This window comes from Rhea pennata, chromosome 21, assembly GCF_028389875.1.
Source record: "Rhea pennata isolate bPtePen1 chromosome 21, bPtePen1.pri, whole genome shotgun sequence".
Classification (NCBI taxonomy): Eukaryota; Metazoa; Chordata; class Aves; order Rheiformes; family Rheidae; genus Rhea; species Rhea pennata.
This window is the reverse complement of record NC_084683.1, coordinates 1,641,789-1,664,039: the sequence shown is the minus strand read 5'-3', so window position 1 is coordinate 1,664,039 and position 22,251 is coordinate 1,641,789. Positions and strand designations below refer to the sequence as shown.

The 22,251-nt window shown below is 52.0% G+C and overlaps 2 pseudogenes; both read left to right on the top strand.

Moving 5' to 3' along the window:
- Positions 1–22,251, top strand: part of LOC134149677 (capping protein, Arp2/3 and myosin-I linker protein 2-like) — a 174,453-nt pseudogene that overhangs the window by 51,592 nt on the left and 100,610 nt on the right.
- On the top strand, positions 106–14,109 carry LOC134149653 (alanine--tRNA ligase, cytoplasmic-like; annotated as a pseudogene).

Here is a 22,251-nt window from a genome sequence, read left to right as displayed (position 1 = left end):
GTGAGGAAACCCTTTTAAGGGATAAAGGCAGTGATCCTGATGTTAGTGCTTGAGTTTGACAATGTGATGTCTTGATGTAAGAGCCTTGTTCTTTGCTGTCCCCTCAGATTGCACCAAGGCCTGGCTGCTTTCCCTTGCACTTGCTTTTGACAGCTGTGGCTTGCAGTTTTAAGATGGAAGTTACACTAACAGCTAGCCAGATCAGGCAACGATTTATTGACTTCTTCAGGGAAAACAAGCACACTGAATGTGCACTCTTCTTCTACAATACCCCTGGCTGATCCCACACTGCTTTTTGCCAATGCTGGCATGAATCAGGTAGGATTCCCACTCTGGTACTGTGGTTCTTATGGACATTGCCTGTAGCAGCTGAAATCTATGAAGCTGTCTGCAGAGTTTTGGGAATGCTCGCCCCTTTTTAATAAGCTCCTCCTGGATGCCTGAACTTACCAATAGTTTGTCAAGCTCTAGGTGCAGTCTAAAGCCGCTTGTAGCCTCTTAGATGGCAATGCGTTTGCCTTTCTCCTCTTGGATAAACGCCTGCTCCAGGTGTGACTAGCTCTGTAAATGCTTCAATTTGCAGGGAATTCAGTTTTCATATTTTAGTGGCTGCTCTCTGGGCTGAGCTTGGTCACATTCCTCTGATTTCATTTTAGTGAGATTAAGATTTGTCCCTTTATATCCTGAAGACAGGGTTTTCAAACAAACTACAGTCTCTTCCATGGATTGTTGGAAAGTCATTGCTGTTTTCACGATCCCCTTTCACCACTTTGTTATAAAGAGGTAGCTGGTGCATCTCCTGGAGTCCCCTGCTCTATTGCAGAGTTGGTAGAAACACTAGGATAAGTTCCTGAGTCTGCTGGGTTGACTGTGCAGCCATGGGAGCACTGCCAGTATCCCTTCCTTGACCCTTTGGACCACAGCTGGTGCTGCAAATAGGTGTATGAAGAATCCTGGCACAAATGACTAACTAATTTAATGAGTGGTTGGGGCTGGGCTACTGAAAGTGCTGTGCAGGAGATCAGCACACAGTTTTTGCTAACTATATTGCCAGCTGGGAATCTGGCTGCTTTCAGTCCCTTTGGAAGTCCTGGGGCTTGATGTGCTCCAGGAGCATGTACATGTGCTGAGTTATGGCCAGTTTTACTCCTCCTTCCATGTAGGAGACAGCAACCTTGATGGTTCTGAATGCTACTTCAGGTGTGTCCAGGCTGGTGGCATATCACGAGGTGGATAAAATTCATTGCCTTGCTTTTGCTAGCAACATTTGAAAGCGAGCTTATGATATTTTCCCTTCATTTAGATTTCTTTCTTCTTTTTCCTCTCAGTTCAAACCCATCTTCCTCAATACTGTTGACCCCTCACACCCACTCGCTAAACTGTACAGAGCTACCAACACTCAGAAGTGCATCCGAGCTGGAGGCAAGCACAATGACCTGGATGATGTGGGAAAGGACGTCTACTACCACACATTCTTCAAGATGTTGGGGTCCTGGTCCTTTGGGGATCATTTCAAGGTAAAACTGGCAGCTCTGAATCTTTAGCGCAAAGTTGCCCATCTCCATGATTTCAGCAAAGTGTTTGTCTACAAATGTACCAAGAGGAAAGAAAAGACCTCTACTCAAGAGTAGTTCCAAAGGTCCCCAAGGCATGTTGTGCTCCTTTGGAATAGATGAACATGGAGTAAAAACCCCACACTGCAGGATGTTTTGAGTCACTTAGTGTTTACAAAGGTGCTTATATTCTCACTGCTGGTTTGGTGTCTTCAGGTAGAGGTTTTATTGGCTGTAGCCATGGAAAGTTGCGTATGCTCTGACTATGACCTCAAAGAGGAGTGATCATAACGTAATGATGTCCTTGCCCAAGCTTCTTGCTAGAGGAGGGTTCAACTTCACAAAAGGGGTGTTAAGAATACAGTATAAGAGCAGATTTCAAAGGTTTTTTTTTTAGGCAGAGAACCTTCTAGGGGCTAATTTGACGGCATTTGGAAAGCCATATGAGATGTTCCATGTACCTTGTGCATTACATATATTAGTTTGCATATTTCTTATAACAAAAGTCTGTAAAATCTTGACTGTTTCCTCTGTGGAGAGCTGTTCTGGTCCAGCTTCTGTCTGGTAGACCTAATAGCACAAGGAGACGTCTGGAGAGTCTTGGCTGAAATGTTGTGTGGAGACTAGTTTCCTGATCTTCTGAATGACCCTAAGTCAGGCATAGAAGGTTTCTCCATGTTTGAGAGACTCCCTGGGTAGACTGTAGTCAGCTAGTGAGTACAGCAGCTGATATTCTGCATGGGCAGGTGTTGCATGTTGAAGAGAAGCTTCCTTTTACTTGCTTACTTCATCTTTCCTTCTACAGGAACTTGCTTGCAACCTGGCTCTGGACCTTCTCACCAAGGAGTTTGGCATCCCTATTGAAAGACTCTATGTTACTTCCTTTGGTGGAAATGAAACTGCAGGATTGCAACCAGACCTGGAGTGCAAGCAGATCTGGCTGGATTTGGGGTAAGGTCCTACAATCCAGGAAGCTGCATGTTTTGATAAGCAATAGGGAAGGTATCAGCTAGGCAGCGTTGGAGGCTTCTATTGTGGCTTGAGGGGGACAGATGTCTCTGGTCCTGCTTGCCCAAGTGTGAGTGCACTTCTGAGTTTTGGTAGTTCTACCCAGTTTAGCCAGCAGATGCAAGAGGTCAATACTGTTGAGGAAGGTGGGTTTGAACTGAGAGGAAGTCTAAACCAAGGAAGGCATCTGGGACCTGTCTCCAGCACTCAAAAGTACAGCTTTGTGTTGACAGGCGCTCCTTTGCATCAGGAAATCTTTAATTTTTCGCAATTTATGCAACTGTCTGCCTTTGTTCAGAGAAAGGTGGCATGCCTTATGTGGCAGAGTAACAGGCATATCTGGCATATCACAAATAATGTTTACAGGGTGGTAGAACTGCAAAGCCAAAGGGAAGCACTAGTGTTAGATGGAAGAGGCCAAGACCTGTACCCTAGATCTTCCAATTCAAAATTTCTTGTATAAGCTTAAGAACATAAGTGCCCTGCTAGGTCAGACCAACAATCTTTTCAGTTCAGTGTGTTGTCTCTGACAGCAGGAGGAGGAGATGCTATTCAAAAAGAACAGGCGGGCCTGGCTGTGGTCTGCACTCTTTTCCTCATCCATTTCCAGCATCTGCAGTTGTTGGATTAAGGACAATAGAGCGTGTGACCTCAAGGCAGGCAAGGAAGGGTTGGATACTGGTGACACTCAGAGTTCATGAGGGGTTAAACAGGACAGATTTAATAAAGGACTTAACGCTCTGAACTGCACGGGAAGCCCTGGGAATCGCACACTGATGGGAGGCTGCCGGAGGCATGGGTCAGACACACGAGTGGGACGCCCAGACAGGACTCCACTTGTATCCTAAGGGCTTCTTAGTCTACTAGAACTGTTCCCTTGTCTCTGCTTTGCTAAGCCTGAGTAGCTGCTGGCCGGGAAGCAGCTAGACATTGTTGACAAAATGGAATGTGCATGCCTGGGCATGATGGGAATTTGGTCAATGTGTAGTTTCACACGCTGGGCCTGCTATCATGTACTCTGCCAGACACTGACTCTTCAACAAATCTGCAGGTGCTCTCACTACAGAGGGATACCCTTCTATTTTTATGTTGTGGGGACCTGCACCTCTAAAGTATATCTGATCCTACTTTGAGCCTGTTGGATTTTTGTAATTCTCAGTCATAGCCCACCCTCAACCTCCTCCTCTCCAAACTGAAGACTCTTACTATTTCTAGCTTCTCTTTGTAAAGCAGAAGTTCTACCCCTAGGTAGTTTTAGCTGCCCTCTTCTGTTCTTTCTCTGCCTCTGCCTCACCCTCCTTGAGATGTGGAAACCTGAACTGCACTTAGCAGTCAAGCTGTGAGTATGCCGAAATTTGATGTAGCGATGAAATGCCTTTGGTATTGTGGCTGTTGCCCCCTGTGAAACCTGTTATGAACCCCATGACACAGATCTAGACTGTGGGGCAAAACCTGCCTAGCATGCATTAAAGTGAGATAGCCCCTTTTGTTCCTGACTGAGGCTTCACTGAGAAGTTCTATAGGCCTCTGCCTACTCAGCAAGGAATCTGGGTGGTAGGATCGTGAGAATTAAGCTCTTGGCTTGGTCTGTCACAGGACCCTGACCACTCTTCTGCCCATTCAAGGAACTGCTGAACTGAAATTTCTTTGATCTAGTCCTCAATTCAGGGGATTCCTGCCTTGCCATGAGTCTCTGTTGTTCAACAGGAGTTTCTTATTACCGGCTGGCTGAGAGTAGGATTCTGCCTGGCAATATGAAGGATAACTTCTGGGAAATGGGAGACACAGGCCCCTGCAGCCCTTGAAGCAAGATCCACTATGACTGGATTGGGGGCAGAGATGCCTCGCACCTGGTCAATCAGGATTACCCCAATGTCCTGGAAATCTGGAACCTGGTGTTCATACCATTCAACAGGTGGATGAGACCTGCATTTCCAGGTGGCTCCGGTTTTGCATGGGAGTTTACTCAGGCTGTGTAGTTAGTGATGGCTCCTAGCACAAGACCACATTTTTGACCGTTCTGCCCATTTTTCTTCTGAGCTGCTGAATGGAGAGCACAGCTGAACTATGAGTCCTGGGACTTGCATTTATCCATGCTGTTCCTCATTAGACATGTAGAGTCCCATTAACCACAAGCCATCTCTCCTGTCAGCCTTAACCCCAACTTAGCAGTTTGGCCACTTTCTCGGCCCTCTGACTCAGATGTCTTTTTACTGCTTTGCTGTTTGCTACAGCCTCATTCCTGTACCTACAAACACCTTCAGCAATTTAAGCCTTGTAGAAAGCTTTTGAACTTTGGTATTGCACCACTGAGAAGTTAGAGGAGTCGTGGCGCTTGGAGGCTGGGCACGCTATCGTTGACCGAGGGAGAATCCATATGAGCCTTGCTCTTCATTCAGTCCTGCAGGGTCACCCTTCAGTGTCTCCCTGTCTCCCATCAGGCTCTTGAGGTCAACAGGTTTGGGACTGCTGACCATTCCTTTTTTTCAAGAAGCTGTGCACTTTGCAATGTTCTGTCCCCCAGCCAGCTTGAACAGAAGAGGTTGGTTATACCTGGTTTTGAGGGCAAATTAGGAATGATTCCTCAGCTCACTAGTAGGGGTTAAGTGGGAAAGAGATGCCATCCTGATCTGGGTCTAGGTTGTTGTTGAGGTTCTTGTTAATTATATTTTGTCACAGTTCCCCTGTGTGTGATTTGTGTATGGGCCTGTCTCTTAAATCTTATGCAACAAAATCTCATGGAGAGGAGAGATGGGCATGTCTCTGCAGTGCTTCTCTCCATAATGGCTTGTCTTTCCTTTTGGGTTTGGACAGGGAAGCTGATGGGAGTCTGAAACCTCTTCCCAAGAAGAGTATTGACACTGGGATGGGTCTGGAGAGGCTGGTTTCTGTGCTGCAGAACAAGATGTCCAACTACGACAGTGACCTTTTCATTCCTTATTTTGAAGCCATACAGAAGGTATGAACAGGGTAGTCTGGGCTTGAAGACTGACTCAGCTTTGTCTGTTTCCCTATTTCCTGGACCCTCAGGGAGATGTAGGGAGGTGATTAGCCAGGGATAGTGTCTGCAGATCTCTACTTTCCCAGCTAGGGTGAGCTCTGCAGATTTGTCCTTTGCTGAGGAGGGTAGAAACTCAGACTGGCCCAACTGATTGCTACCTTGGGGTATGTTTCCAGGGCAGAACGAGGGACATGAGCAGTGCAGCTTTCCCATCTATTTCCTGTGAGCTGTCCTAATCGTGTACTCCGTGGTCATCTCTGACAGTGGGAGATGCTCTGGCCAAGAGTCATCCTTTTGCCAATGATAGATAGCACATGTTGCCACTGAGTACTAGACTCAGAGACAGAATTTGTCCTTCAGACTTCTACCCAGAACCTCATGTTGTGCTAATCTGCAGAAATCCCCTGCAGAGAGGAGATCTCTGCCCTAAACCATGAATGGTCACTTGCAGAACCAGTGTGCAATTACTCTGTCTTCCTGGGTGGGGAGGGCTGTTACCAGTGCCAGGAACTAACTGTCATGAGCCCTCTGTGTAATACACATTTATTCCTATGGAAGTGTCAGAGCTCTCCAGCTGCAGATTGTACTGGAGAAAACATGGAAAGCTCAGATACTTCCTGATCCTCAGAAGGATGTGGGGCAGAACTTCAGAGTTACAGCTAGAGGGCCACCTTTCCATATGTTAAAAGCCATCGGTAGACAAAGCAAGTGTATTCTTGTTGTTTTCCTGCTGTGTGTGGATGTGCTGGAAGCCTGACTGTGAGGACCTTGGCCCATGGTGCAAGATTTTCACCATGTGCAGCCACTCCATTATTACAGCAGTGTCTTTCTCATGGGTAGAGATAGAGACATCCCTAAAAAAGGGAAGCTGGGACCCACATGACAGAATTGGAAAGGCTTTTTCCTGGGCAGGTTAATGCCAGGCTGGAATCTATGAGCCAGTGCACAAAACAGATGTTTTCTTCTTTGGATCTCCGTTCACTCTGTCCCTCTCCCTACCTCTGCTCCCTTGGGTTTTTTGTGCTGTGGTAATTTTACTCTATCTCCCTCTGACCCTGGACATCCTTGGGCCCTGCAAATGCAGGCTGTGGCACCGTGTGGAGCCCAGCAGCTCTCTGTCTTCCCTGGATACATCAGCTCAGCTTCTTGTAAGAGGAGTGTGCCATCTCTGAGCCCTGGGAAGGGAGGGGAGATGAGGCTGACTTGTTAGGTGCTTCCCCTGCAGTTCTGCCACGATGCTGATCCCCAACCCCCACACTGTGCCAATTGCCTTCTCTCTGCACAGGGCACTGGTGCCAGGCCGTACATGGGACAGGTTGGTGCTGATGATGCAGATGGCATAGATGCGGCCTACTGTATGCTGGCTGACCACGCACGAACCATCACGCTGGCCCTTTCTGATGGGGACAGACCTGACAACGCTGGCAGAGGGTAAGAAGGGAACTGCCATGCTGCTGCTGCTTCTGTTTTGTTCAGTACAGCTTTCCTGAGGGGAGTGGAGTCTTGTGAGTCTGTGAAATGTCTTTGAAGGCATCACTAAAGCAGTAGATAGAGGAATGTTTGCCACAGTATATTTGACACTTCAAAAAGCCCTGCAGCACAGTCCCCCAAAAGATGAAGACACGTCAGTCTGAATGCTCTAGTGAGTACCAGTCCCACTGTATCAACCCCCAGAAAGGATCATTATGGACAGGTGGACACAGAACTACACTTGCAGTAATGCTGCTGTCAAAAATGTAATGAAATTTGGGCTGGGGCACTGTGCAGTGGGTACTGCTCATAGGACTGGTTCTGGGCACCTAGTGAGTCTGAGGAACAGGGCTGAGGCCAGGCACTTCACCTCTGGCTTGCTGCTGGTGAGAGCAGTTAGTTGAGAGAAAATATGGAGAGAGGGTGAACAAGCCTGCATTCTTGGTCCTGGAAGGGGATGCTGGTAGGTGGATACAGAGGGATCTTATGAGCATGAATCGGAGATGTAATATTAGCATGAGGGCTTGTGCTATCTCCTAGGTATGTGCTGAGATGGATTCTCCGACGGGCTGTGCGCTACTCCCATGAGAAGCTCAATGCCCCCAAGGGCTTCTTTGCTACACTGGTTGATGTTGTGGTACAGTCATTGGTAAGTTCTCTTTTCACTCTGCTATATGTGCTAGCATGTGCAGATCACCATGCTGAAGGGCTAATCCTCTGGGCTGTGTAGGGGGATGCCTTCCCTGAGCTGAAGAAGGACCCAGATATGGTGAAGGACATCATCAACAAAGAAGAGGATCAGTTCCTGAAAACGCTCACCAGAGGACGTCGCATCCTGGACGGGAAGATCCAGAGCCTGGGAGACAGTAAAAGCATCCCCAGTAAGGCTGTGACTTCTTTCCAGATGCACCAAAAGATGTTTATCATTTGGGACTGAGTCAGGGCTTGGCAGGGCTGGGAGCTGCGAGCTGGAGTCAAAAGCCTGTTGCTCAGCGTAGGGCCACCCCATTTTTCTTTTGTCTGTGTTCGCTTCCTTAGATCTGCAGCAACCCAGACACAACATGGTAGTGTGATCTCTCTGCCCTGAGCATGCCAGTGAAGAGCTTATCAGGTGTTCATGTTCACCAGAGACTTGTTTTCTACCCTGCCAATTTCTGACTGCCATAGCACAGAGCCAATTGGGTGGGACAACCAGTTGAGAGCAGGAAAAGGGATATTGGCTCAAGGAACAGGAGTGCTGACTGCTGTTTTTACTCTGCAGGTGACACTGCCTGGCTTCTCTATGACACCTATGGTTTTCCTGTGGATCTCACTGGGCTGACTGCAGAGGAGAAGGGCCTTGTTGTGGATATGGAGGGCTTTGAAGAAGAGCAGAAAAACGCACAGGTAGACAACATCTCGAGGGGGCACTGGTCTGAGAGGATGCAAGGAGAATTCCCAATCTTTAAGCTTCTGGTCATGAGACTGCTCCTTTCTTATGTGTACCCTCACACCTCTGTGCCCTATGGGAGAGTCCGGAGCACACCATGAGACTTCCTATGGGACATGCCTTTCCTGTGTAGCTGAGACTGTTTGTACACTAAAGTTGTGAGGCCTGTGGCCTCGAACTCAGCTTTCAGACAGAATTACTGAAGTCCTGGAAGCACCTTCCCTTGTTCCCATGGAAGTCCTGGGTCTCCCTGTCTGAGAAGCAGAGCGTCCAGTCAGGCCTGTAGCTTGGATGTGTCTCCTGACACATGCAGTACAGCAATATAGGGTAGCATGGATGAGCAGGCCAAGTACTTGAATGCCTGTGCTGGACTCAGACTTGCTTTGAGTGCCTGCTGGCAGTGCTGGAACAGCCTGCTCTGAAGCCAGAAGAGGTGGGAGCATTCTACCAGGTGGCGGGTGTTTGCCCAGAGCAAAGCTCTGAGCCAGGTGATCCTAGGAATGCGAGAGCGAGAGCTGTGTGTTCAGGCTGGTGTGTGCAAGCCAGTGCTGAAGTGGGTTCTCTCAAACTTCTGTGCTTGTCCTTTGCAGCTCAAATCCCAAAGCAAGGGTGCTGGAGGGAAGGACCTTCTAAAGCTGGACATTCATGCCATCGAAGAGCTAAGGGCCCGAGGGCTGGCGGTGACTGACGACTCACCGAAATGCAGCTACACTTCAGACACAAGTGGTGTCTATGGTATGAGAAAGCCTTCTCAGAACCATCCTCTGCTGTCAAACCTTTCCTCATACATCTCACAGGCAGGAGCTTCTTTGCCAGGTCTTCCTGGCATTTGCCTCAACAAGGGTCCCTCTGAATTTATCTTCCTTGGGGCATGAAAGTGGGTGAAATGCGTGCACATGAATAGCACATTTGTAATAACTTGAGCAGAGAAAGAGAATTGCAGACTGTCCAAGGGCTGCTCTAAGGACTGTTCACATCAGTTGCTGCTAACCTGATCAGAGAGACCTAAGGGGACTCTTCCCCGCAGCTTCTTGTCTCCATGCTACAGTGTCTGCATTTCCTGCGTGCCCATTGCCAGTGCCACACAACTTTGCAGATGCTCCTCAATCTATTAGTGTCCTTGGCCTGCTTGCTGGTTTTGGCTCTTGCTGCTAATTCTTTGATATAGCCACACATGCTGCTGGCTCGTATTGTGAAAGTGTGGAAAGAAGTGTCATTCTCTGCCTTGAAAAGTATTGAATCAAATTCCCTCTTCCTCAGCTAAATGTTGTCCTAGTTCTTCCTCTTTACACCTGTTTGTGTGTATAACTGCCATGAGCTTGTGCAATAACTGGGAGCCTTTGCTATGAAGTTATGCTTCTACATGGTATCTGCAAGGTTTTCCTATTCTGCTGACACTGCCTGTCCTCCCGGTGACAGATTTTGGGAGCCTCGTGGCCACAGTGAAAGCCATCCGCAGGGAGAAGAAGTTTGTGGAGGAAGTGTCCACTGGCCAGGAGTGTGGGATAGTACTGGAACGCAGTTGCTTCTACGCTGAGCAGGGTGGGCAGATCTATGACGAGGGCTACATGGTCAAGGACGACACCAGCAGGGAGGATGTGATTGGGCTTGAGAGCCTGTCATAGTCTGAGCTGGGGCCTGGGCCGGTGCGTTCAGAGAGGAAGAAGGTGTCAAACAAGCTCTAGCAATTCCATGTCCATAGCAGGCGTCAGACATTGCACAGGTTTCCTTCTTGGGGGTGCAGCATAGCACAGGTGTGCTGGGGTTTGCTCCCCTGCTTCTTGGGAGGCTTCACTAAACTTCATAACTTCATGCTGCAGTGTTAGGCTGTCACCAGGATGCAGGTGCCTGCAGTGGTGGTGCTGAGACATGGTGCTTCTGAGCCATGAAGTGGGGAGCTGATTCAGCTCTGCCATGCCCCATAACTGTGCCCCACCTTGTCCTTCATTCATTTCTCTGCTTTGCAGCCTGCATACTATGCCTGCAGGTGCTTGGCTTGCTTGTATCACATGCAGCAGTCCAGTTTTCCCTCAGCTGAGGCTTTTCCAGTTGCAGTCAAGGCCTCTGGCTAGACTGTCTGTCTCCCCCTTGGTCTGTCTCCCTCTGCTCACTGAGTGCCTTTCCCTCCTTGTACAGAAAACAGAGTTCATGGTGAAGAATGTGCAAGTCCGAGGGGGCTATGTGCTTCACATAGGAACTCTGTATGGGAGCTTGAAAGTAGGAGATCAAGTCCATCTGTCTACTGATGAGGTGAGTTAAGACACAGTATAATAGATGGCTTCACCTCTCAATTCTGGGAGGTTTTAGCCATTTCGTTCCATTAGTGCTGCTCTGGGATGAGAGTCTGCTCTCCCTGCAGCATGTGGTGCAGGCAAGTAGCATGGCTCTTCCAGTTGAGCTGGAGTAGTGGCCCTCCTGCCTGAGATCTGGCTTCCTCCTTCTGCGAGGCAGATAACACCCTGCTGGCTCTGAGCTACGGACACTGGCTTTTGCTGGTCCGTAGCAGAATCATGTTCCGGGCATGACTGGGAGCTGAGACATGCATGCTGCCCCACTGGCTTGGGGATGACAGCTGAGAGCCTGGGTGGGCTGCCCTGGTCCAGACATTGCTGTAGCAGGCTCAGCCTCCCAAGTGAGCGCTAGGCTAAGCCCAAGTCTGCAAAATGCATTTCCCTTCCCTGAAGGGGCTCTTCTGGAGCAAAAAGGAAGGCTACCATCTTGCAGCGCTTTTACCTATTGAGGAGGGGAGACAGTGTCTGTGACCTGGTCTGTCCCTGGCCTCTTTCCAGACAGGCCCAGTGAGGCGACATCCTGGGAAATGTTGTGTGCAAATTAGATGGGAAATGCCCTACTCCCCAAGCCAAGGCTCCAGGGCAGTGGATTTGATGAGCCTGAGGTCTCCTCAGGCTAGTTCAGGTTTCTCTTGAAGCTGCACCATAAAATACACTTCCCTTGCTAGAGACTCTGCAGTGCAAGGCCCTATTTAACAGTGGCTTCCTCCCCCAGACCAGGCGGAGGTCAGTCATGAGCAACCACACAGCCACCCACATCCTCAACTTTGCCCTGCGCTCAGTGCTGGGGGAAGCTGACCGGAGGGGGTCATTGATGGCACCAGACAAGCTGCGGTTTGCATTCATGGCTAAGGGAGCCTTGTCTACCCAGGAAATCAAGAAAGTTGAAGGGATTGTCAACCGGATAATCGACGAAGCGAAGGTGGGTATGGCTGTCAGGTTCAGAAGGACCTTGTAGATTGGGATGGTACTCAGTCAGTTCACTGTCCAAATTCTGCAGAAAGGATCCTGTTCTTTTCCTGGCAGACCCAGGCATAGGCTTGCCACAGTGTCTGAACTAGCCTCAATGGACGACTGGGGCACCAGTTTTCAGAAGAAATCTGGTGTGAACCCCATTCATTCTGTGCTTTCTCCTCCCTGTGACTGAACTGTGCAGTGTAACATGGGTTTATGTTTGTTGCCATTCCCCAAAATGTTTCAGGTCAAAGATAAGTTTTGGCTTGGTCACCAGTTCCCATTGACTCTTCTCACATGGACTGGCTCTCTGTGTTCAGTCTTTATGTTCAACTGGATAGGGACATAGGGACGTAGTTAGGAAAAAATGCCTTGGGTCAAATTTTTGTATGATCTGGGATGCTGGAAGTTTGGCCCAGCAGGAGTTTGCTGAGCTACTGATGCAGTATTGTGCACAGACCTGAATGACCTCAAGAAAATTTTGATTGATACCTTGCTCTGTTCACTGGTTCTGAGGCCTCTCTAGGAGTGGAGTAATTCCTTGCCTGCTCTAGTGTTGTATTAGCTATGAGAGCCAAGGAGAACTTGACAGAGTAGTTTCTCAGGCCTGGCTGGTGATGTGAGCCAGACCCACTATGATGTGAGAGAGTTGCTCTGCCCAGCACAAGCCCTGTCTCAGAGCAGACCGTGGAAGGAACCCTCTGCACTGCTTGGGAGTTTGCAGTCAGAAATCACTGAATGTGCAGGAGCACACAGGGTCTGAGCAGGCCCTGGTATCAGGAAACTTGAAGATGGAGTAGCTGTTAAACAATTTGGGATCCCTGCAGCTCAACAAACTGTCACTCCTGTGAGGTACATAACTTTCCTTTTAGGATATTTCAGAAGAAGCCAGGATTCCATGGGAATGCAGGCCTTTGATCACAGCTGGCAGGACCAGCTCTTATCTGCACTCCTTTCCTGTCCTCTGCAGACTGTGTATGCCAAGGACTGCATTCTCGCAGCAGCCAAAGCTATCCAAGGCTTGCGGGCTGTTTTTGAGGAGACCTACCCCGATCCTGTCCGTGTGGTCTCAATCGGCATCCCTGTGGAAGAGCTGCTGGCTGACCTCTCTGGCCCCGCAGGCTCGACCACTTCTGCTGAGTTCTGCGAAGGGACGTGAGTATCTGGACAGGCAGTGGAAGGCAGTGGGGTGGGTGAAGAGGAGTCCCTGTGGATCCTGAGTTCCTGAAGGTCTGCTGTAATGTGTGCTGGGCACAGAAGGGTGAGAGCTTGAGGGAATGATTATAAGCCTCAGCGTTCCCAGTGCACTGTCCTGAGTAAAGCTGTGTTTCCTATCAGCCTTTGCAGACAGGGAAACTGCCTATACACCTATGTCCCTGCCCGCACATACTGTCTATGGCAGTGCTGGGAGCATAGTCTTTGCCACCCTTTTTTCCCTCTTAGACTTTTAATGGCTGAGTTGAGTCCTGTCTCCACTCTTGCTGCATCTCCTTTATTTATTTTTTTTTTATTTTTTTTTGCTCCCGTGCTGATACCTGCTGAGATTTTTAACTCTCTCCTGTGAGTTTGTGTCTGGGTTCTTTCAAAGGCGCTTGCAGAACTCCAGCCATACTGGCCCCTTTGTAATTGTGTCAGAAGAAGCAATTGCTAAACGCATCCGGAGGATAGTTGCAGTCACCGGTGCTGAAGCTCGAAAGGTAAGGGAGAGGCAGGAGATAATCTTCTGTGAAATCTGTGCACTGCAGGAAATCACTGGAGCATGCACACACACATGGTAACCCTCTACCGAGGTTCCTTTCAGTTAAGTTTGGCCAGTATTTCTACTGGGATAACTCAGCGCCATGGGGTATCGTTATGAGTACGTAAAGTACTCCTGGCCAGAACTCCAGCAGCCCAGTCACAGAAAAGGATGTTGCTGTCAGTGAAGGTTGTGCTGGAAGTCTCTGTGTATGACATAGCTGGAGGAGAGAGCTGGAGGAGTCTAAGCTCTAGCTGTCGTGTTAGTGGGGCAGAAGGGCATAGGGTGGATCGCAGAGGTGGCTGCAGGGCGAGCTCACATTGATTTGCAGGATAGGCTGCAGATCTAAAGTCCTCTTGGGGGCGTGAGTGTCAGAATTTATTCGGGCTTGGTACTGTGCTCTCCATTGAGTGTGGGAATGGCAAGGAGTCTCCGTGTCTGGAACAGCAGCATATGGTTCTGGGCAGAGGTCAACTTGGTAACTCTCTCTGCAAAACATAACTTGAATTTTATTCTGCTAGGCCCTCAGGAAAGTAGACAGCCTCAAGAAATTGCTGTCTGACCTGGATGCCAAAGTGAAAGTGCAGAGAGCTCCCAACAAGGATGTGCAGAAGGAGATCACAGATCTTAGTGAGGTGAGGATGGGGGCACTAGAGGGGGGTTAAACTCAGCTAATAAAGGCCGCCTGCCACGTGTGCCGCTGGCTGTGCTTGGGGGGCCGGGCCGGGCCGGGCTCCTCTTTCCCTCCCTCTTTCCCTGCTTTCCTCGTGGGGCGGCCGGCCGGAGGATGCCGCTGAATCACCGCCGCCTGCGGGGCCCCGAGGAGTCGCAGCCACTGGAGGTGTGGGCAGCGGCGGCAGCCAAGGAGGAGGAGGAGGAGAAGGAGGTTCAGGACCCGTGCACCTTGCGGCCGCTGTTCACACGTGCGGAGCTGCTGAGCCAGGCTGAGGGCTCAGCCTACTTGGAGCTGGCGAGCAGCACCAAGGTGCTGTGCGCCACCTGGGGCCTGCGCGAGGCGGCCATGGTGGCGGAGCCAGGCGGCGCGGTGGCGGCGGCGGGGTGGTTGGTGTCTGGCGCGCACCCTTCGTTGGGCATGGGAGGCAGGCAGCAGCGCACGAGGCGGCGGCGGAGCGTGAGGTGGCGGCAGCGCTGCATGAGGTGCTGGAGCCGGTGGTGCGGCTGGCGCGTTACCCATGCGCGCGCCTCGCCGTCAGCGCGCTGCTGCTGCAGGACGGCGGCTCCGCCCTGGCCGCCGCCGTCAGCGCCGCCGCGCTGGCACTCACCGACACCGGCGTGGAGATGTATGACCTGGCGGTGGGCTGCACCCTGTGCCGGCCGCCTGGCACTACCGCCGCCTACTGGCTCCTGCAGCCTAGTGAGGCCGAGGAGCGCCGCGCTGCCGCCCTCCTCACCGTGGCCCTGCTGCCCTCCCTCAACCAGGTGTCGGGGCTGCTGGGCTGCGGCCAGGGCAGACCCCCGACAGCTGGGCCCAGGCCCTACACCTCGGCCTTGATGGCTGCCACCGCCTCTACCCCATGCTGCGGCAGAGCCTCCTGCGTGCCTACCAGTGCCATGCTACTCCCTCCACTGCCTGAGCTGGCCTGAAGGGCCCCCTCCACTGCCACAGGCCCCAGAGGCCAGCAGAGCGGCCTCGTACTGCTAGAGCCCCCGGATTTGTCCCCCTGCACTGCCAGAGGCCTCTCTGGAGCAGTCCCCCACTGCCCGAGCCCGCTGGAGCCCAGCCGAGCAGCCGCCTGCACTGCCAGAGACCCCCAGAGCCTTCCTGAGCAGCCCCTCGCAGCACCGCAGACATCCCAGAGCACCCCAGCTCCTGCCTGAGCAGTCCGTCCATATTGCTAGAGGCCCCCCCCCACCTTGAGCGGCCTACACACCACCTAAACCCCCCAAAAGCAGCCCCCCACACACACATTGCCTGAGCTGCTGCGGAGTAGACCCCATATCACCTCAGCTGCCAGAGCCTGCCTGTGCCCCCCACCCCTCCACACCACTGGAGTGCTCCTGGACCCCTCCGCCCCAAGGGACTGCCCACACTGCTCAGATCAACTGCTTTAACCACTGGATCCCCCAAGGAGCATCTTCACACCTGCTGGAGCCCCCCAGTCAGCCACCCACGCTGCTGGAGCCCACCAGAGTCTACTGGGCCACCCCTGGACTCACCAAGGCCCAAAGCTTGGAGGTGGCCCTGGTGCCAAGGATGAGACTGCTATGTCCAGCCTGTCCATTACCAACACCCCACCACAACCATCCACACAACAGGACTCGAGCAGCCCTGGCAGGAACCATCTATCACTACAGCCTGTGTGTCACTTGGACCTTACAGAGACTTGCCTGGACAGTGCTTCGGGGTGGTGGAGAAACATGTTTTGGCTGTTTTTTTTTTTTTTATATATATATATATATATATATATATAATAAACCCAGCTTTTCTGGTGAGTCTTTGGCCCACTTGGGTTTGCCAGCAAGACACTGAAGGATGTGCTCATTTGCCTGGCACCGCTAGTCCATGGCTACTTGTCCAACTGACTGCCAAGCAGCAGGCTCAGTCCTTCACAAAGAGGGGGCTCTGCACACACACTTGGACTTTCCTCTGTTGGCTCCTGGTTATGTGCAACTTGGTGTTAGAAGTGGCAACTACAGCAGCAAATTTTGCCCAGTGTAGTCTACCTCTGTTCCTGATGCAGGCAAGACCTGAGATCAGGGCTGCCCTTACCACTGAGCCCAGAAGTGGCCTGGGCCAGGTGCTGCAGGGAGGTTGTTTCTCTGCCAGGAGCACAGCTCACTCAAGTGGCCCTTTTTTTCCCCATCAAACCCCAAACTGTTTTTGGAAAACAAGTAGCAGGAGTCACACTTGACTCCCTCCTGGTTGTGTTGTGCTGAGCTGTCCCATGAAGCAAGGAGGTGCCCTGGCCCTGGGTTGTCACAAGGAGAGAGCAGTACTGAGGCCAAGCAGGGCTGTGTGCAGCCCAGGAACAACTTTTCTTGTGCATTGTGCTGTCAGATGCTTGGGCTGATGCAAGGCAGAATCTTGCGGGCAACGGTAGCAGGGAGGTGCAGAGGCAGATGGGCACTGACTTGCCAGACTCTGAGCTTTGAGTTGTTACTGAGGATGGAGCGGAGCTGGTCCTGTGAGGCCGGCTGCATCATGCTGCACCAGCCTTAGGACGCTGAGGCGTGCCTCAGCCCATTGAGAAGGAATATCCTGGGCAAAGACGGTGACTGATGTGTTTCCACTGAGAATGCCAACTTCATGTTCACACAAAAAAGCCAAGCTGTGCTTGGTCTTGTGACTCAGCAGGGCTGGCTTGTCACACCTACGCCTGCACTGCACCACTGCTGCAGTGAGCTCTGGGCAGGTGAATGGGAGCGGAGCTGGGAGCACTGTACTGGATGCTCATCTACGGACAAAGCAGCTGCTTACAATCCCACAGCCGAGCAAATTACCTTGTGGACTGGGGATAACTAGTACAGTCTCAGAGTGGGGAGCGATGGATAGCAGTAACATAGAGCCTAAGAGAAAGCAGGCTGGTACCGGCCTAGGGTTACAGGACAGCCAAAGCCCAAGGCAGCTTAACACCATGCTTGGTCCTGGGAGTGATAAATGCTGCAGCTGCTTTTAATCAGGCAGCATGAAAAGCACTCAGTTGTAGTCCAAGAGGGTGCCTTAATCCTCTTCCTCCTAAAACCGTGAAGTCACAGGAGCCCATGCTGAGCTGCGGGGCAGCTACGCGGCTCTTCTTGCTGTCAGTGTTTCCTTCCCGCAGGTCCATTGGAGGCTTGGGCTCGACTGGGGAGCTGGAGGTAGAAACCACACAAAGTGTAGTGTTCAGACACTCCTGCACTCGGGCCAGGTCCAGCACCAGTTGCACAGCTAGGCTGGTCAATCCAAGTCTGCCATATGCCTGTCGCTGACTGTACACCCGTAGAAAGTGTTAAGATTTCAGCTTTAATCACATGCACCCAGGAGCTGCAATGGCACCTCTCACATCTGCCTGAGACCACGTGGATCCAGCTCAAGAAATGTTTGCTTCCTTGAGCAGCCCCCAGTGCACATGTGCATCCATGGAGGACTCAGAGGCTTGCTCTCTTTAATGCCAGTTCTGCCACATGGCATTGTGGAGAGGCAGCTAGCACCTTTCCAAGGAAGTAGCCAGTATATACTGCACAGTATATCCTAGGACTGTGTGTGGCAGCTGCTTGGCAAAGTCATTCTCTCATGGATGCAGAAAAGCAGGTGCATTTAAGCTTGTTAAAAAGTACATCAGACTCAAATAACCAGAGAAAAGAAATACAAATTTTATTTTGTTTTCCTTCCAACACAATACACTCTTTTACCAAGGCAAATTAGAAATACAGAACAATTTCCTACCAGCAAGAGAAGGACGACCTAGAAATGAGAGACATCATTGAAATAAGATACAACTCTGCAGAACATGGAGAATGAAAGGGACCATGAGTTCCTTGGCTGACGATAAGTCCCAAAGCACTCTCCTGCCACTGTCTACACAGCCGAAACGTGCCTGATGGCAAAGCAAACACTTCCCATTATTGGTGACAAAGCTGTTCAGTGGGAGTCCTGGTGACTGCAAATGCTGCCGGGTAGCACAGCAGAGAACAGTCAAGGAGTGACCAACAAAGACGACGCATTCATGAGTGTGGGTGACTGGCAGCAACTGGGCTTGCACTATACCGCACTAGGCTGCTGGCGTCGAACTGCAGGAGCTGCCAGACCAAACAGGACAGGGTGCAAAGGCCCCTTCCATGTGCAGTTCCTGATGACTGGGCCTCCCATAAGCAATGAGGGGTATTTCCAACCTGTCACCTCCCAGAAGAGACAGAGCTGCAACTTTGCCCTGTTTTGTGATGCCAATGACACAGGTGGAAAACTATAGCTTGCACCAGCCTTCTGCATTCGTCTGCCAGCGCTGAGGCTGAGCTCAGCGTGCAGACCCAGCTCCCTCTCCGGAAACACTCAGCCCTTGCTGTGAAGGCCCCCCTGGAGCCACCTCAGGGCGGTACTCATCTGCACAGCCTCTGATGGTACAGCAGGATGACCGCACAGGGATTGTCACGACATGATGCCATGCAGCTCTGAGCGCCTTGGCCTGCTGTACTGGCACTCTTTCTGAGAGGCCACACTTTCTGAGAGGCCACACAGTACCATGGCTGGCACAAGTTCCCTGTGGGGCTCAAAGTGCGCAGACAAGGGCTGTCAGAAGGGCAGGCTTGAGGACATGCTTTCAGGGCACAGGAGGCTGACATGTGAACTGTGTAGCACACAGAGGCGTTGGTGCAGTGCCTGGCACGGGGAGAGCTAATGGTGCTGGGTCCTTTGTGATGCAGTGTGCTGCACCAAGCTCCAGGGCCTCCTCGCTCCCTTGGCAGCACAGTGCGAGAAGAGGGTGGACCCTTGCTCACAAGGTGGCTAGATTTCTGCTCAACACTGATGTTCCTTTGGGACATGATTCTTTCTGCTTCTACCCTCAAACCCTCCCTCCCTCCGTACACATTTATTTATTCCCTAGTCTAAAAACGGAAAGGAGGGTGAAAAAAAGCGCAAACACAAAGGCTTCTCTTACCACAGCAGGCCAAAGTCTCGCAGGAGCGGGACATGGGGCTGCTGGCAACAGTGGCAGGGGATGCCCATGCTAGGCATGAGTGCTGAGAGTGGGTACTTCGCAGCACGTGTGGCACTAGGTGTAGGCCTCACAAGAAAGACGAACACAAGACAGGAACTGCTGGCCCACCAGGAACGACATGGTATCCCAGTCCATTTACTGACTCCCCTTGTGGTCTGATGTGTGATTTTTCATCTGCAAGAAAAAACATACAGCATGGCCTTTCCATGAGGAGCCCTCTGGCCCTGTCGGCAGAACCAGACACATCACCCTGCCCAGCACAGTGCGCACCAGTACCATGGAGTGTGCATACGTGCCTGTTCAGCCTCAGAGACAAGGGAGGGAGCCTGGAGTCACCCCTAATAGTCTCAGTGCCAAAGCAGCCTCAAGCTGTTCTCTCTGTATTGAACAGGGCACAAGAGCTGCAGATCATCACTGTGCCCAGCTGACAAGTCAGGCTAGGCTTTGCCAGCATCACAGCTGCAGCCAGATAGGGCTCTGCAGTGAGCTGGCCAGGCAACAGTGCCGGCTGCTGTGTGCCCTCACCGTAGCAGGGTGAGGGGCGTAGCAGCCTGCACTGTCATCCAGGGGCATCCCAAGGCAGCCTGCCCTGGGGAAATGGATGCCCGTGCCACCACATGCCCAGAGACCAGTGGCACCCTCCAACTCATGAGTCCATTTCTGCCTCAGGTGGGTAAAGGCAGGTCTGCCTACTCAGGCATGGCTTGTATGAGGCGATCAGAGAGCAGGGGGTATTTTCAGGACTGACTTATTCCAGCCTCCTTGTCACAGCTGGCCACAGGTGGACACCCCTTCCACTCCTCATGACAGGGAGCCATCAGAGAAGTGTCCCAACAGAGTGGGCGGCTCCCTAGCCCTAGCCTGGCCACAGTCCCTGCTTCCCCATCCTCCTTCTGGCTGCAGTATCTTTGCAGGTACTGAGAGAGCCACAAGTGGTTATCTCCACTCCCATTGTCACCAGCCTGTCGGTCACCACAAGATCCTGCACTGCTGGGGCAAAGAGAGCTGAAGGTGCTGAGTCCAAATGACACAGAGCAGATGCTGCCAACACTGCACATCATTGCAGGAGCTGGGATCCCACAGCCCCACAGGGCTTTGTGATTACATGGGAAAGTGTAGCCTCCCTGGCAGATGGCTACCTCTGACTCAAAGCTCAGAGGAGGCACATGTGAGAAGCAGCTGCAGGTGCTTGTTGTGTTGAACAGCTTTGATAAAGGATATTTGCATGCTGATGGTTTTTGCACCTTGGGCTAACCCCTGAACTGCTGCAGTAGGACACTCACAGCTGTGAGCTGCATGATGCACAGGTATGGGGCAGGGGCTGTCTGCTCGTTTGCCCTGCCTGGCTCTCTTGATCACCATTGCTGCGGGGCAGGAGTTCCTGTGGCCATGCTGGTTCAGGGCTCCGGAAAGGGGCCAGCTCTGTCTCCATGTTCCTAAGGACCCTAGGCACAAACATATCCTGGGAACACAACTTGATCTAGTGCTGCAGAGCACAGGCCCTGGGAGCCAAAGCTGTGCCCTGGACCTGGCGTGCTGGCAAGGGCCAGTCTGGGCTGAACAGGAGTGGTCCTGGCAGCAGTCAGCATGGGGACAGCTGGCCGCAGGCCTGGTAAACGGCCATAAACTGCATGGGCAAAAATCACCACCTTCCTTGGGCCTTTCCCAAACCTACAAAAGTTGTAGCCCCAGACGGCATGTCAGGGCAGTTCAGGTGCCCTAGAACCCCGGGACAGGGACAGCCATACTGCTTAGGCATCTCCTCTACTCCGGGCATATCCCAGCAGAGCCCATACAGGCAGTGGCAGGGCCACAACCAGGAAGTCCCTTCTCAGGGCTCCTCCAGCATCTAGGCACTGGTTATGGCTGCACATCAGCACAACACAGCACTTGCTCCTACACCTCATCGTGCAGAGTTGTGCAGTAGGTCAGCCTTAAATCCTCCTCCAAGCCCACCAAGCCCTCACAAACCCCAGGGCAGAGAGATCTGGGCTCAAGTAGAGATAAGTTTTGGTAAAGGAGATAACTAGGGCCACGGTGCACCCTGCCTCCCAGTACAAAAGCTGGCCCTGGCCTTACCGCCTCCTCAGTGTCTGTGCTCTCTTCTGCACTGTCGATGTTGCGCAGATCACTGTGCCCATCAGCTCTGGATCCCTCCTTCCCTTGGGGCTCCCGTGGCCCCTCTCCTGCTGGGGATGGCAACTCTGCACCCACTTTGACCCTTTTCTTCTCAATCTCCTTTGATCCTGCAGGGACAGAGACTGCAAAAACTTGGAGTGCCTGAGCAGAACAGTAGTCTTATCCTCGCAGGGCAGGGGGTAAAACTCCATGATGCTGAAAGTCTGTGGTCAGCTTTCCCATTACTAGGAAGGAGGGAGGCCCAGGGAATTTTCCAGCAGGCTCTGGAGACCAAGCTCACTCCCTTGCATGCAGAGATGGTGCCCACCCCTCAGCTTCGCACTGCCTGGCAGCTCCTACTTGGGGTTAGGCTCACACATTGGCATCCAGGCTTCCTTGTACTTGCAGGCTGGCCTTGTACGAGCTCTGTACAGACACATGCATGTTGGAGCCAGCTGGGATTCTCCCCATCATGATTAAGTATGACATGTATAACATCCCCTCACCTGAGAGACGGTCTCTCCGCTGGTCCATGCGGTCCAGGCTTTCCAGCAGACTGTCCACTTGTGCCTTGATCTGACTCAGCTCCCCTTTGATCGAATGCAGCTCTTCGGCCCGCACTACAGGCAGTGTGGGCAGAGGAGCTGTTAGAGTCCCAGACAGGGAAAAGGCAGAGCCAGGGGAATCCACAATCCGGGGGCAGCATGCTCCAAAGCATCCACCCACCAGGCTCCTTCAGCCTCCCCAGGGCAATCGCGTCTCTGGGCAGTGGCAATGGTTTCAGGAGACAGCCCCCAGACAGGCAGCCAGCCCAGGATGGGCTGTTTCTCTGCTGGAGCAGGGGACTCACAGCAGCAAGGTTAGCACTGAGCAATTCACTCAGGCACAGGCACTGCTGTCAAGCATCAAGAAACATAGCCTAGGCCTCTGTGGCTTAGCAACTACCAGGGGAACTGATACTTTGTGAGTCTGTGTCACTGTGTTTCTCCCCCCACAGCACAATCTTGCCTCCATGAGCAAATCTCCAACCTC